Here is a 17,172-nt window from a genome sequence, read left to right as displayed (position 1 = left end):
GTATTTGTATGAGTTATGTTCTTTATATGGACTCTTATGTTGTTTTTCCTTGGGATCCCATGTTTCCTTCCTGTCTTCCTGATAGATACATGTAGAAAGAACTATTTAAATAAACTTTGTGGGTTTTTTTTTGTTTTTTTTTTGTTTTGTTTTTTACCACAAAACAACATCTGTCCAACGTTGGACTCTTACAGAACAAAAATATATGGGAATATACTGCCAAAAATAATATGATTTATTACACACCCCTAATACATTTCCATATATGGGAAACTAGTGCTTATATTTTTTCAATATACTGCAATATATGCATTGGCCATGTATGTCTATATATTAATACATATAAAATAATTATAAATGAAAACAAAAATAGCATTACATGTTATGTTCACAAAGTTGTATCCTTTATTGTGTACATATATTGCACATACATGTTCCCATATAAATGTGAATGTGTGTTCACACATATACTAGATACATAGATCTGTTAGTGTTTTATGTTCTATTATTTTGGAATTTAAAAGTTTTTCTGGTATGTCTGAGTTTTTGGGGTTACCATTGTGCTGAAGAGTAGAGCCTGTGATTCGGTTGATGATTGGCCAAACACCATTTAGAATATAATTAATATATTTTGAAAGTAATGGCTGTGCTCTACTCAGCACAGTGATAGTCTGTTGGTTACATATTTAAGTACATGCAGGTGTGCTTGCACTTTTATTAACTAGCCTAAAGATTTGAAACATTAATAATGCAAATAATAAAAAAAAATATAAGAAATATATTTAATTATATATTTCTCTGTGTGTTTATGTTGTATGAGTAAATTTGCAATATATTACACATGCAGTGCCATATCTGATCACATATATACAGTACAGGTCAAAAGTTTGGAAACATTACGTTTTTTTATATTTTTGAAGTCTCTAATGCTTATCAAGGCTGCGTTTATTTGATCAAAAATACAGAAAAAACAGTAATATTGTGAAATATTATTACAACTTAATAGTAGTTAGTAATAGTAGTAATAATAGTTTTCTATTTGAATATACTTTAAAAAATAATTTATTCCTGTGATGCAAAGCTTAATTTTCAGCATCATTACTCCAGTCTTCAGTGTCACATGTGACATCCAGTCTATCACATGATCCTTTAGAAATCATTCTAATATTCTGATTTATTATGAGTGTTGGAAACAGTTCTGCTGCCTAATATATTTGATGAATAAAAGATTAAAAAGAACTGCATTTATTATATATATATATATATATATATATATATATATATATATATATATATATATATATATATATATACACACACATATATATATATATATATATATATATATATATATATATATATATATTCTAATAATATAAATCTTCTTTACTATCACTTTTTTATCAATTTAACACATCCTTGCTGAATAAAAGAAAAAAAAAGAAAGAAAAAAATTACTGACCCCAAATTACTGACCAGTAGTGTATATTGTTGTTACAAAAGATTTCTATTTTTTTCTTTTGACCTGTACCTTACATCTATGTATTATGAAGAGTATTACTGAATATGAAATTATATACATTATGATATTGTCGGGGATCCACCAGATCTGCACACTCTGTCCACTCGTTCACTCTCCCCGGAATACTGATTCACCACACCTGCCCCTCATCATCACCTCATCATTCGCACCCTTTAAATACAACCCTTCACCTTCTGTTCAGTGTCTGGTCTTATCTTTATATGGACAAGACTCACTACCTGTTACTTACCTGATCTACCAACCTGAGATACTCATCTTCATTCTCTATTCCTATCTGCCTTCTCCGTTGATCATCTTCATCATCCGTTCTTTACTCTGGTTTCTACTCCACCTGCAAAGACATTCATATTACTATTCAGCTAAGTTCTATCTTCATCTCAAGTTTGCAGTACCTACTCACCATTACATCTGTTGGTTTCGTGCTTCTTTTCTCAATAAACATTGTTTATTTACTCACCTGTTTGAGTCTTCTCTAAACCTGACAGATTTATTAGTAAATATATTGTCGCATATCATTATATGACACGTCACATTGATTAGTTAACTTGAAGTATGCTATTTTGGAACAACAAATTTTGTACTAAGTATATTTTAGTAGTAATTACATTGTAGTAACGCATAACTTTAAGTGCATTTAGTGTACTTTTGTGTACTAAATTGGAACAACTTTAAGTATAATTAGTGTACTTTAAGTATATGCCCATGTAGGGACTAATTTCATGCATAGTGATATTAAAGTGTACTTTATTTGCGTTACAAGAACATTACAAATTCATTATGAGTGTCTTGGAAACATACAAGCAATATACCCAGGTGAAAAAGAAATATATTTAAATTGTACTATACTAAGTGCATATTAAATGAATTATTTTGAAACAACTTCAAGTATATTAAGTCTATTTCAAGATATGCATTATATTTGCACTATATTTTGATATATTAAATTGTGCTAAAATGGAACCACTTAAAGTACATTTAAGTGCATTTCTTTACAGTTCATTAAAAATATACTTTCATATGTCTTAAACTAGTTATAATATATTTGAAGTTTAATTTTAATGTACTTCAAGAACATTTAAATAAAATAAAAAATGTATTAGCATTACACTAATAGTTTATTATAAAGCGGTTTTATTCAGTATTTAAAATGGTATATTAAAAGTGCAAAAATCATTAAATATAAATGTTAAGACATACACAGACTTTGAAATCAAGAAAACTTTTAATATAGTATCTTGTTGTGTACATTACAAAATAAATAAGAGTACATTAAAAAAGTACAGCAGCATATATAATCTCTTGAACAAAATGCATAACATAGATCAGTGAAATGCTGTGGCAGAGCTATATTTATACATTTTTTGTAGAACATTTCAGTTATACCTGTATTACTGTAAAGTACACTGAATATTACATCACTAAATAAATAAGCATCACAATGCAATTTTCTGAAAAAATTTAAATAACAGTTACAGAAAAACAATGTGCAGAAGTGAATAATGCATTATGTACAAACTTAGGCCTACAAATGGCTGAACCAAAGAAACAGACGAGTTTGAATGTCACACCTTCATCTTCAAGTGGACGGTCACTTCTTTGAGTATGACTCATTTTCTGCAACTGAGGTCTTGTGGTTCAGACACTGTAGTATTTGAAGACTGCTTTATCACAGGATCTGTGAAAAGGAAGAATAATTTATATAAAATTAACCAATAATTAACATTTTTGAATCCATGTTTGAATATACAGGTATGTATAATAATTTGCATAGAAATGCATTAGAATTCCGTTGACTTCTCAGTTTACCTTTAAAAGCTTTGGCTATATCCTCATCAAGCCGGACATTATCCTCTTGTCTGTCGTTAATATACAGCACTCTATGAGTTACATTGAAGATGAGATTAGAAGAAGCCCAACACAATTTACAGTGAAAAAAGTGACTGATATAGTTATTTGCAGCAATAAAGCAACATGTGAGTATTAGTGGGTATGTTGTATATTGATAACTGTGGTTTATTTAAACCTAGGGTATTTCCCATGAACATGTCTGTGGTCATGCTCTCTCTTCACCTCTGTTACAAAGATTTAAGGAAATTAGAAGTTGTGCAAAATATTGTATGCCAGGACAACTAGGACAAGTGACTTGAAGCTTTACTAAAAAAAATAATTAAATAAAAAATTAAATAAACAGATTTTTACATGAATGACTCAAAGGCAGCACAAATTAGACACCTGAAATGGACACGTTGCTAACATTTTCCTAACTATCAATCACCTTTCAATAAGCCTGATTCAAAAATCTCTATAACAGTGGTGATATGAGATTAAATCATACTTACTACTCTCTTCTTCGCTTGTCTCTGCACTCAGATTTCAGTTTTTCTTCTATAGCAGCTGGTCTGAAAAACAACAAATATTAATATGAAAAAAAAGAGAGATTATAAACACACACACACACGTGTATATATATATATATATATATATATATACTGTATATACACATATACACACACATATAAGGCAGGCAAATTATGATGAACGATTTGTTTTATTTTTAAGAATGACAGTACGCTGAGTACTATGTACTTGGTGGGTAATATAATCAAAACCCTTCACAGACTCAGCAGTTTCAAATGCTCTCTTATATAAGTGTGGTGATGTAATCAGCCATCATAGGGTTAATTCCCAAATATGGTGTTCTGTGGGTATAGAGCTCGGGATCGTTGCGTCACGCCGCAATGCATTGTGGGAATCACGGTACGGAAGTAGATGTACTGTATAGTAGCGTATAGTAGGCAGTAGGTAACGTTGATCATTTGGTCATTAATTTAGGTTATTTTTTGGAAAATGGTTCAGTATTGCTGTATTGTGAACTGCTGTAATCGGTCTCATGATCGACAGGGCAAACGCCTCATAAATCATATTAGTTTTCCCTATATGGCTTGGGTCGCCGCTGGTCGTCAACCGGACGAAAACAGTGGATTATTGCACGTATAATAAATAACTCCTGAAGTGTAACAAACCCACATAGACAAGCTTCGTAGCTCACAGAATCTGACAAGTGTGTGTGTGTGTGTGTGTGTGTGTGTCACCACTGATGCTTGGTTCACGGTGCGAACGATTGTTTTCTCCGCGTTTACTTTGTAGATCTGCAGATCTTGCACTCATCCATTTGTGAACTGCAAGTGAGCCTCCAGTGACAGGTTCTACTTTTCTAAAAGTGTCTACTTTTAAACAAACAATTCAAAACGAAAGAAAACAGACAGCTCTCTGCTTATGTAAGTTAATCAATTTGCATTTCTCTCTGGCGCGTTCACTTAACTTACAGCGAAGATCGCCAATCAGCATCGTCAACCTCATCTTTGCAGCCGACTGTGACAAAAAAAACCCATTTGTTTATTAAACAATTAAAATGTGTGTGTGAATGTTGTTGCCGAGGGCACAGGAAATTGTAAATCCGGCTCTGGATCGGAGGTGTAAGCGCTCACTCCACAGACCAGGTAGGAAAATATCAGGAAACTGAGGCTTGGTATTAGCCTACTCCAGACTTTATTCATAGGGATCGATTCGCCTATAATCTAATTTGTTTTTTAAGTAGCGTTGTTTGGCTTCATTGTTAAGTTTGTAAGTATACGGTATAGCCAACTTTTTTTTGTCACGGCCCATAACTTTTTCTCTTTCTTTCTCGGTGCCGGTGGAGACCGGTCGGCTACGCTATTACTTTATTCCGAACGCTTCTGCGTTGCCTCTAAAATGGCCGCCGTTACCCACAATGCATCATTCCATAACGTCTACGCCCGAGCTCTATAAAAAGGGATGCGGCAGGCATCTAGAGAAGCGTGCTATTCCGAGTTCGGGAGGTGACGTCATTCTGGGGCGCCGGTTTAGGTTTAGGAGTGTGGTGGAGGAGAACGTGGAGTGAACTCTTATCATGGCGAGCCTTTTATTAGCACGCCTTGAGTGCACTGCGCGGCATGAGTTAATTACCGCAGTGGTATGAGGCGTGGAGGTGTTGCAGCAGGCTTAACAGGCTTAGCGGGCTTTGCAGATTCTGGGAGCATTGAAGACGCTGTCGGCTCGTACTACTTTCTGTAACTCTTATTTATGTGTGACGCTGAACGACTTCGGACGGATTGTGTTTCACCCCCAAGTCGCTGTGTTTGCCCGCCCTTCCGTCTCTTATTTGAACTACAGTTTCTGTGAACTTGTATGCGAATTCCATCCGGTCAAGGACGACGTCAGAGCTGATCAAAATACGCGCCGAGCATACAGCCTGCCAGGATACATCTAAATTGGGGCTGTCACAGTGTTTCTCGACGGGTGGACCGAGGACGGGTAACCTTACCGCGACGAAGGTCTATGTGTGTCACCCTTATATTTGTATATTATTAGGAGTGTTTGGTTTTCTTTGTGTTGAATTGATTTTCTGTGTGTTGAATTGATTTTCTGTTGTGGTTAATATGTTTGTCAAGACATGGGGGAATGACCCATTAACGCCCGTTATCGTGCTGATTACGGTCCACGAGCATCAGCTGGTTGGCTGGTATTGTTACTGAGAAAGACAGGCCTTTACGGCCGGGTGTGACTATATGCTTCATTGACAGAGTTTTATGTGGAAAGAGTCTGTGTTTATTGTTATATTGATTGTTCTTGTCTTTTCCCTTCAGAATCTGGGGTACCCGTGGTTCCTGAAGTATTCTGGGTGTGGTGGTGGTTTGACTGACAGTCTGCAGTGTTCACAGTGGGTGGAGTGTTGTGAGAGAGCACGAGTGGTTGCTGTGTTGATCTAATAGTCAGGACAAATCCCCCAGGTTCTGAAGTGGTGTGTGTGTGTGCGTGTGTGTGTGATTGTTGTTTTATCTGACTCTACGATTTGTTATTGAAGATCGTGTTGTATTTATTAAATGGTGTCTTCTTGAATAAAAAACTGTTTTGTACGATCATCGTTGTCTGCTATCTAACTCAGCCACTACGTATCTGCGTGCTTTGTGTACCTGAACAAGTTCCCGGACTATTTCCGGGTGGCGTAGTCGGATTTAACCTAAAATTGCAAACTGCCACATAAGCATCCCTTTTAAAGGGTCATGAAACCCTAAACCAAAATTTCTGAGATTTTAACAGAGGTATGTGTGTTGAACACCATTGAAGACAATGTTAGCATCTGTTAGATTTAATAGTAGGGGGAAAATGGTTACATTTTAGTTTTTATACGCTATTTTCGTCTTCCGGGTTTAAAATCTTCATTGTGTCCACGTCACAGGCTGTGACGTGGCAGAGCACTATAGTACTTTGATGACTCATCGGTGTCTCATAATTATTAATGAGACTGAGTTTTTTATCCAATGAGAAGACACTTTCTCTTAATTATTCATGACACCATGTGGAACTTTCCAATGACAGACATGTCAAACTTTGATATCGCGTAGTAGATGAGAGAGGTAATGATGGGACGCGCGTTTGTTTTCGTGGTGCAAAAGTTCCAGTGCATCTTTCCCCGCGATGCTGCCCGGGCTAGACTCTGACTGCGGGCGGCTGGTTGGCCATCAACCACGGACACTTCTAAACTATGTGTGTGTAGCAACCATTCAACGGGAGAATGGTGGACTTCGGCCTTGTACACCAATGCAGGTTTCGTCTTGCGAGTGATGCGGTCCCGAGGACTTTTCTATCGCTTCAGAGGTGTGTGTGTGTGTGTGTGTGTGTCTAAAATGTAACCCTGACCGTTTTACTTGCCTTCTGTTAAATCACTCGTTATTAAAATTTAGATATTTCGATAATACCTCAATTGTATGGAACGTATACTTAATTTGTGCAAATTTCTATGTCACTGTACATCTTTATTATGTGGGTTTAGGGGGCGCGTAGATCTAGGCTATGTAGGCTACTGAACGTTTTTTTTTAAAGATTTTTTTTATATATATATATGCATTTATAGTGTGTATATAAACAAATATATATTTTATAATGACATAATTATACATATACATGTGCATTTATATGTTTTAAATACAATTATAAGGTGTCAGTGTATTTCATTAGACTATAACTTTGCCAGCTATAAAAAAAAATCTAGCATTTCCTCACGTTTAACCACTGATTTTTAGTGACAGTCGATGACAGTTCCCCCCCTCCCCTCTCCCCTCTCCCCTCTCCCCTCTCCCCTGCCGTACCATATCACACCCTTTCCCCTCCCTTCTTCTCACAGCCACCACGCCCAATTAAGTTGCATTTTTCAAAAAGATTGTGAGCTAGACTTGAGCTGAAAGAGGGGGGTGTCGTGACCCTTTAAGAATGAAATCATTGTACTTATTTATAATTAGGAAGTAATCAAAAAGGCAATAAGGTTGTCAAGCTTGAACAAATATAAACCCCAATCAACACAACCATAACTGGCTTTTCAGCTCAAGACAAAGTAACTTTATGTTCATAACATGTTTTTTTTTTTTTTTTACTTTTCAAAGATCATTTACATCATAACAATGAAGCCAAATTGTTCAGGAATTCAGAAATAAATACACAGCTTCATTTTGCAAATAAAAATAATGTTAATGTAATGTTGTACATGTTATAATGACTAATTCTGTTTTTGCAGATGCATTGAACAATGCTTTATTACGGTGGCCGAGAGAGCTCAACGCGCTGCAACTGAAGAAAACACGTGCAAATAGAAAAACACCTGCAAATTAAGAAAACATCTTCATCAGTTTCACAACACATGTGTGCTCCAAATACTCACAACACAACCAAATACAGAAACGCACCGCAAAAGTTCACAACACAAACAAATACAGAAACACGCTGCAAATAGAACAGAACACAACGGAAATGTTTCCGGGGAACCCAATAAGTGACGGACCCGGCTAGGACGTGCTTACAGCTGTCTACTTTTATTATTTATTTATTATTTATTTATTTTGCAAAACATACAGAGATGACACGTTTATGACATACAACTTCGTATACAATATACAAAATGTATTTACAATATGTTCAATGTCATAAGAATACTAAAAAGAACAATGAGCTGAAGACTAAAATAAATAAATAAAGATAGAGAAAAAGAACATGAGGGAAAGACATTAATCTATACATCAGTTACATTGTACACATTTTGTCATGTTATGTTAAAATAAGTTTCATAAGAAATGTTAGAATGCAGCTATAGGTCCAAATATGAGAAGGCAAGTTTTAAAGTTGAGACACTCACACACAGATATAACGCATATTTTAAAAACTGTGTTGTATAAAATGTATATTTATTTGCAACAGTTATGTTAACAGCAATAATACTATATTTCTGGTAAGAAAGCTGATGGACACGCGCTGCGTTGTCATGGGAACATCCCAGGTGAAAATAATGAGGAAATTACGTTGTCTTTCATTGCTCCCTTCATCAACCAGAGGTGGGCACAAATACATCAAAAACTATTTTGTTACAAACTACAAATACTGGCTCATGAAATGTAACAAAATAAAATACAAAATACTGATGTGAAAAATGTATTTAAATAAAATACAAGTAATTAGTATTTTGAAAATACAAAAATACTCCCACAATAATCTTAAAGGGTTAGTTCACCCAAAAATGAAAATTCTGTCAGTAATTACTCACCCTCATGTTGTTCCAACCCCGTAAGACCTTCGTTTATCTTCGGAACACAAATTAAGTTATTTTTGATGAAATCTGAGAGCTGGATCACTCCTCCATAGGCATAAGGCATTATAACTTGCTGGCCCAGAAAATGTATTAAAGACATCGTTAATATAGTCCAAGTGACTACAGTGTCTCAATCTTAAGTTTATAAAGCGACGAGAATACTTTTTGTGGGCAAGCCTATGGAGGAGTGATCCAGCTCTCAGATTTAATCAAAAATATCTTAATTTGTGTTCCGAAGATGAACGAAGGTCTTACGGGGTTGGAACAACATGAGGGCGAGTAATTACTGACAGAATTTTCATTTTTGGGTGAACTAACCCTTTAATGCCGTTTTTAAGAGGAGCAGCACCACTTCTTCTCCTGTGTTCAAAACTCATTCACTTCTTGAAGGGAGCCCGGTCTACAGGGTGTCAAGTGATTTTCGTGCATCTAACCTGGACATTGCCATTGCCAACATCAGACCGAAAATATGGCAAAATCATTTACTATGGTGATAAGCATATGATGATTTTTGTTAAGTATTTAAGTATTTGAAATACTCTAAATACACTCCCTCAAAATATTTTGTTACAAACTACATTTTATTTTTTCCACACCTGCAAAATACAAATTACAAAATACACTAAAGTAATTAAATACGTATTTAAAATACATTTAATTGAAATACTGCCCATGTCTGTCATCAACATAATGGCACACAAGTGCCCCGCTCCCTCCAAAGTGCCCAATTCAAGGGCTCTTCCGTCTGCCCTTTTAAGAGAGTAGGGCATAGGTAAAGCTCACGAGCAATACGCACGTCCCAGCCGTCCGTCCGTCACTTATTGGGTTCCCTGGAAACATTTCCGTTGTGTTCTGTTCTATTTGCAGCGCGTTTCTGTATTTGTTTGTGTTGTGAACTTTTGCAGCGCGTTTCTGTATTTGTTTGTGTTGTGAACTTTTGCAGCGCGGGTTGTGTTGTGAACTTTTGCAGCGCATTTCTGTATTTGGTTGTGTTGTGAGTATTTGGAGCACACATGTGTTGTGAAACTGATGAAGATGTTTTCTTAATTTGCGGGTGTTTTTTCTATTTGCATGTGTTTTCTTCAGTTGCAGCGCGTTGAGCTCTCTCGGCCACCGTACTTTATAGTTGTTTTAAGACAGCTAAATGTCTCCACATAGATTTTAAACAAATTTATCAAAGACTTTAGACTTTGACTATATAAACCCAGCGCTGAAGTTGCTAGAAATCAGTGTCAGCATCATGTTACAGCGGTTAACGTCAGTATTCCACGTGCAAGTCATATTAGCAAATACATGGCAGACCTATCCACCTAGGGAAAAAAAACTAAACAGTGAGCGAATTATTTATGCAAACAGCAACTAAAACTTACCAGTAACTTCTGAGTGCAGTAATCTTACCTAGAATACAATATAATGAGGTTCCAAATGTCACACGCCATACAAACTTGAAGAAGCTGGGTAAAATTAAAAACAATGTTTTCTATTAAATAGTTATCCCCTATATAGTTAAATAGTTATTCTAATAGTTATTCTGGTTGCTTGGGTGTTCTGGGTGGCTGCTATGGTGTTGCTAGGCGGTTGCTAGAGTTTTCTGGGTGGTTGCTAGGACGTTGCTTAGGTGTTCTGGGTGGTTGCTAGGTGGTTTCTAGGGTGTTCTGGGTGGTTGCTAGGGTGTTCTGGATGGTTGCTAGGCGGTTGCTAGAGTGTTCTGGGTGGTTGTTTGGGCGTTGCTAGGCAGTTAATATGGTGTTCTGGATGGTTGCTATGGTGTTGCAAGGGCATTCTGGGTGGTTGCTAGGTCGTTGCTAGGCGGTTGCTAGGGTGTTCTGGGTGGTTGCTATGCTGTAGCTAGGTGGTTGCTAGGGTGTTCTGGGTGGTTGCTATGGTGTTGCTAGGAGGTTGCTAGGGTATTCTCAGCGGTTCGAAGGGGACCTCGACCAGCCCTTCGATAACCACTGCCAGGTCCCATGTGGGAACTGTGGTACGAGCGGCAGGTCTCATCCTCCAAGCCCCACAGAGGAAACGTACGACTAAGCTGATGTCTCCCCAGGGGCCCATCACCCAGAGGAGCATGGAAAGCTGCAATGGCAGCCACGTACACCTTGAGTGTGGACGGGGTAAGATCAGCCGAGAAGCGGTCATGGAGGAACTCCAACACCAAAGTCTCCATTCCCTGGGCCTCAGACCCTGCCTCGACAGGATGTCTGCTCCCTGGTTGTGGTCCACTGGGATGTATGTTGCTCTGTGAGACAGCAGTCTGCCCTGGGACCACAGGAGGATCTGAATTGCCAGTCTGCATAGAGGGCGGGATCTCAGACCCCCCTGATGATTTTTTTAGGACACCACCGATATACTGTCTGACCTGACCTATAAGGACGTGGTGACCTTTGAGGTCTGGCAGAAAATTCCTCAGAGCTCGAAATACCGCGTGCATTTCCAGGCAATTTATGTGCCAGGAGGAATGATGGTCCTGCCATAGACCTCTCATAAAGTGGCCGTCCATGACCACGCCCAGCCCGTGAGGGAGGCGTCTGTCAAAACGGCTTTCCGGAGACATGGTGCTCCCAGAGCGGGACCTTGGGACAGAAACCAAGCTTTTTTTCCACATAGATAGGGAAAGAAGGCATCTGTGCATTACCCTGATCATGCGGAGCGGATTTCCCCTCAGGGAAAACTCCTTGGTTTTCAACCACCACTGCAGGGACCGAATGGAATGAAGTTGGTTGCTGCTATGAGCCCTAACACTCTCTGAAAATGTTTTACAGTGATGGTTGGCCTAGCTTTATCCTGGTTACTGTGGCCAGGATGGACTCGATCCGTGCAGGAGACAATTGTGCCCGCATCGTGACCGAACCCCACACCACTCCCAGGAACGTGGTTCTCTGGACTGGCGACAGCACACTTTTCTTTGTGTTGAGTCTCAACCCCAAGCTCTGGATGTGGGCAAAGACGGCATCTCGATGCCGAACTGCCAACTCTTGTGACTGGGCCATAATAAACCAATCGTCAATATAGTTCAGCAACCTGATACCCTGAAGCCTCAGTGGCGCTAGACTAGAGCTGCATCCATGCATTTGGTAAATAAGCGAGGGGAGAGAGCTAGGCCGACCGAAGAACCCAATATTGGAACGCTTCGCCCCCGAAAGCGAACCTCAGGAACTTCCTGTGAGATGGAAGGATGGATATGTGGAAGTATGCATCCTTCAGATCTATCGTGACAAACCAATCCTCGGATTTGATTTCGCTCACGATGATGGGAATAGTGAGCATCTTGAACCTGAATCTCCTCAGAGACTGATTTAAGTGCCTTAGATCTAGAATTGGACACAACCCCCCATCCTTCTTGAGAACTACAGTATGAAGTAGCGGCTGTAAAACCTGGACTCCCTGTCTGATAGAGGAACACATTCTATAGCCTCCTTTGCTAACAGGGAGTTTAATTCTTGTTCCAATACCCGACCCTGCTATAGGTCGACTGCAGTCCAAACCACTCCGTAGCCTGTATCCCTTCTGAATGGTACGCAGGACCCAAGGAGAAATATTCGGCAGGTATTGCCATGCTTTGAAATATTCTACTAAGGGAAGCTGATTTCGGATATCGTTTGAGATTCGTTCTCGAACCACTGAAGCGGCTCTCCGGCAGGGTTTGGTCAAAAACGATTCTCTATGTGCGGACGCGAGCGCTGCCTGGCCACAAGCCTGAGGGGCAGACAGAGCAGCGTGCGATAGCTGGAAAACTGTGTGTTCCAAAACGCACTTGAAGGCGGGATACAGACATTGATTCTTGAGGGCTCCCCAGAGGGGAGTGAAACAAAGTCTGAATTAAAATATCTAACTTCTCAAGCCAGATAATATTATTAATTTAACCGGTCTCATAATCTACACGTTGCCTCTGCAATGCGAGATACAAGCCGTACATATACATATCGGCTTTCAGCCCTCGAGAAGAAAGTCAATAGGCGAGAGGATGAAACACCCGAAAGCGCATGTCTTTTTTTTTGTACGCGTCGACATATTTCTCAATGACCACAGCCAGCACCCTCAAGTGCCGACTGTGCATGCCTTGCATCCAAACAGTATCACACATCGATCGCTTTCAGCTGTACTTATAGTAACAATTCAAGTTCCTACAGGACAAACAACACCAAATAGGACAGACAGTTGACAAAGAGCGCTTGCTGAAGAGCAAAAAGCTAACTCTGTTGTGTGCCGGCGTCCCTTTGTAGCTTCCGTGTATGCCGTCACACATTATGTCATGACGCAGCACCAATCAGGATTGGATTAGTTTCATTCATACTTCAGATGCGTTATGCTAAGAGCGTTCCCCAAAGTGTCGTCACGACGTAGTGCGAGTTCCCTCGAAAGGGAACCAAATTTTCAAACCACTTTCAGAGAACCTCTGAGTCTTCGGGCAAAATCAAACAAAGCATGCAGTAAAAAAAGCATGTTGTAACAAAGTAAACAAATTTTGCAATTGACCCTTCGGTAAATCATGCCCGAAAACCGCCACAAGTCAATCTTGGCTTAGCAACCGTAACTAGGCATGGGAGGTCTGGCAAGCTTTCGAGCGAGGGATACATGCCAAAGCGTTGTTCGTATGGATTGTGCAAATCTGATACCCGGTATCCTAAAAGTTTGGACGGGGGGGTGGAATTTTTTCCCTTCCCAAAACCTAAAACCCAAGGGGAGAAATGCCGGGCGTGGATCAAGCAGTGTGGGAGTCCCCATTCACAACTAAATGTCGACAGGATTAACAAAAACACCTACGTTTGCTCCATGACGTGTGAGCTGTGTCTGACACGCTAAAAATATAAGCGGGAGAATGTTATCATTGCAAAGTGGTCAGGCTAATGTCTTGTGTTTATTCCACAGGATTTATGGATAAACTGTTTGATTCATAATTATTAGATTATTTTCAAAATTCACTTACCCTGCTGTGCATGAACATAGCTGTTCCTCAATTTGTGTGTTTCCCATTTGAATGGTCAGCAAACGAGGCAGCTGCTGCTTGGGGATAGGCTTTGGGACCTACAGGCTTTAGCTTCAATTTTTCTGTATATACAGTGAAAATACAGTGACCCAACTACAAGAGCCAAAAAGATTACAGTCAAAATGAATGAAAAGCTAAATAAAAAGAATGTTACAGTACACTCAGAAGAGTTGTGCAACTGCAGAATCAAGGTCATTGATTGATTCTGCTTCAGCATCACGTCTTCATGTTGGGACCGGCCAGAGGACTTTGTCCACATCACAGGCAATGTCATCTCTGCAGGCAAAGGGAAAAACCCTGAAGCAAGATCCAGCCTTGACAACATTCTCCACACCTTGCTCTTTCTCGTCCTCATTCTCTTCCTGCTTGTTCACCACCTCTTATACACATACCCTTCCTCCTCTACATCTTATTTTGTTTCCATCCATTGTTGGTCATTCAGTTCAACATTTTGAGTCAATTTTGGCATTCTGAACTGACTTGTGTAAAGCTGATTTGGTCTCATAATATATGAAGTTTTATGTAACAAAGTTCGGGAGGAGCATGTTCAGGTAATCATCCAATCAGCACAAGAAGAAGCCAGTATAAATAAAGCCTTCCATTACCTCCTGTCTCATGACAAATTTCTCAGCATCGGACTCCGCCTTCGTGCCGTCATGTCCGAGTTAGAGCTCTTCCCCTCCGACGATGAGTCTTTCATCACGGAGGTATCTCCATCGCAAACCACCGATCCAGAGACCTTTTCCTCTCCAGCAGCTAACAACAACATCGAGCCTCCATCCTCAAACAGGGGACGCCGGCCCTCCAGATCCTCTCCGCATACACCAAGTGCCAAAGACTCCCCTCACCACCGCCAGCGAGGAACTCATCATCTTCCTCATCGTCTTCCTCCGCGCCTTCCCACTATTCAGCTCACCCAAACATCCCTCCCATAGGGAAGTGGACAGTTAAGTGGCTGAGACAAGCCTTAATTAATTCCGATGCTAATTTTTCCCGCAGAATGAAAAAAGCAGAATTGTTTAATTTATATGTCTCTTTACAATATACTCACCCTTCTGTTTCAGCTCCCATCCCATCGGCTCGAATGAGCAAGGCCCGCCGGGCCCCGATCGCTCGTCCCGCAGTGTCTCCACCTTCCTCACATGCAGCGCCGGGCCCCGCCCCCGCGCCACGTCGTCGCAGACCTTCCGCTAGCCTGGGCCACGCCCCAGAACCAGTCGCGGAAGGGCGCCAACCTTTTCTGGGTCAACTCCTCTCCTCAGCCCCTCCCACCGTGGTACCCCACGCTCCAGATCGCTGCAACACCATTTTCACACACGACCCTCAAATGTTTTCCTTCCCTTCTACATCTTTCAGTTCCCTTTCAAGGGAACTCGCGTTGCGTCGAGTTTGACGCTATGGGAACGCTTTGCGTGATGACGTCTTGAAGCACATGTAAAATCAGTCCAATGGTGTGGCGGAACGTCAGAGGCGGGTGACGTCACGTACCAGGAAGCTATAAAAGCCGGCCCGAAACAGAAATCGAAAGCTTTCTGAGTCTTCAGTTGCGCTCTGTGTGAAATCTGTCTGTATATTTGGTGTTGTCTGTCTATATCATATATATATATATTCAGTATGGCGAGCGAGCAGCAGTTTAGAGTGTGTGTCCATCCCTGCCCGCGTTATTTAACGGGAGGTGACACACACACTCTTTGTGTTGTTTGTTTGGGAGAGGAGCATGCCCAGTCAGCACTCGAGGGTGGTGACTGTGTGCATTGCTGTGCGCTTCCATTGCGTACGCTCCGATCCCGCTTGGCTCGGTTCAATCCCGACCACGCTCCCCAGGGCTCGGGTCCCGCCGCTGCCGAGGCACGGCGTCGATCTCAGACCTGGGGTTCACAGATGGATTTATCAGTGGATGTTGAGACGGGCTCTGCCTTATCTCAGCATCCGTCTGATAGATCCAGTGCCTCTTATCAGGGTGTGGAAGCACGCGCTGCGGTTTCTTCCCCCCCGATAGAGGTACCAGTACTGCAACTATCCAGCTCTGAGGAGTTGGATGTTGTGAGTATTGTAGCTGAGTCTGAGGATTCGCCACCTCAGTCTCATGCGTTTGAGGAACTGCTCGATGTCATTACTAGAGCTGTTGACAGACTGTCTATTGAGTGGCCAGAAGATAGGCAGGACGTTCGTTCGAAAAGTAAGCTCGACGAACGCTTCCTGCCATCTCGTGCGCAGCCCCAGCGCAGGAGCCTGCCGTTTTTCCCCGATCTCCACACCGAGGTGTCGAGATCGTGGGCGAAACCAGTGTCATATCGAGTGTATACTGCACAAACATCACACTATTCATCCATTCACAATTATAAAGAGCATGGTTATGGGGAGATGCCGAAGGTGGAAGAGACGCTCGCGAGCTATCTCTCTCCAGCAACGGCATTTTCTCTGAAGGCTCCTGCACTTCCATCCAAGCCAGTAAAAGTTACTTCTTCCCTGGTTCATAAAGCTTATGCCGCCGCCGGTCAAGCTGCAGCGTGTTTACATACAATGTCCATAATGCAGGCTTACCAGGCTGAGTTATTGGGTGATTTTGAGGAGGGCGGGGGTATTAGTGCTGATACGGTGTCTGAACTGCGTAGAGCCACGGATTTGTCTCTCAGGGCCACCAAGGAGACGGCTAAATCCATCGGCCGCTCTATGGCATAAAGGACAAAGAAAAACATGTTCTTTTAGATGCACCAGTATCTACGCAAGGGTTATTTGGAGACGCAGTTAATAGTGCTGTAGCGAAGTCACAAGAAGCTTCAAAACAGGCAGCTGCACTTCAGAAACTTCTCCCCCGCCGTTCTTTCTATGAGGCTGCTGAGCGGGAGCAGCCTCACTCCTCTAAAAAGAGCGTTGTGCACCGCGCCACTCAGAAACAGAGCGTTTCCTCCCGTGCTCCCCCACAAAAATCTCGGGGACACGGAGGGCGCTCTCAAACCCAGCAGTCTTCGAGGGGTAAAA

At 40.9% G+C, this 17,172-nt stretch overlaps 1 long non-coding RNA gene across 1 annotated transcript; it reads right to left on the bottom strand.

The window, feature by feature from the left end:
• Nucleotides 1-2,786: 2,786 nt before the first annotated feature.
• On the bottom strand, nt 2,787-15,525 carry LOC311091590. The gene is made up of 7 exons (XR_014608123.1): nt 15,242-15,525; nt 14,796-15,145; nt 14,350-14,466; nt 14,131-14,252; nt 3,883-3,942; nt 3,350-3,420; nt 2,787-3,218 (listed from the first exon to the last, which is right to left on the bottom strand). It is a non-coding gene; the product is annotated as an uncharacterized lncRNA (long non-coding RNA).
• Nucleotides 15,526-17,172: the final 1,647 nt, after the last annotated feature.

This window comes from Abramis brama (assembly GCF_963993115.1).
Source record: "Abramis brama genome assembly, chromosome: 10".
NCBI lineage: Eukaryota > Metazoa > Chordata > Actinopteri > Cypriniformes > Leuciscidae > Abramis > Abramis brama.
The sequence above is the reverse complement of the archived record's forward strand: the minus strand, read 5'-3'. Positions and strand labels throughout refer to the sequence as shown.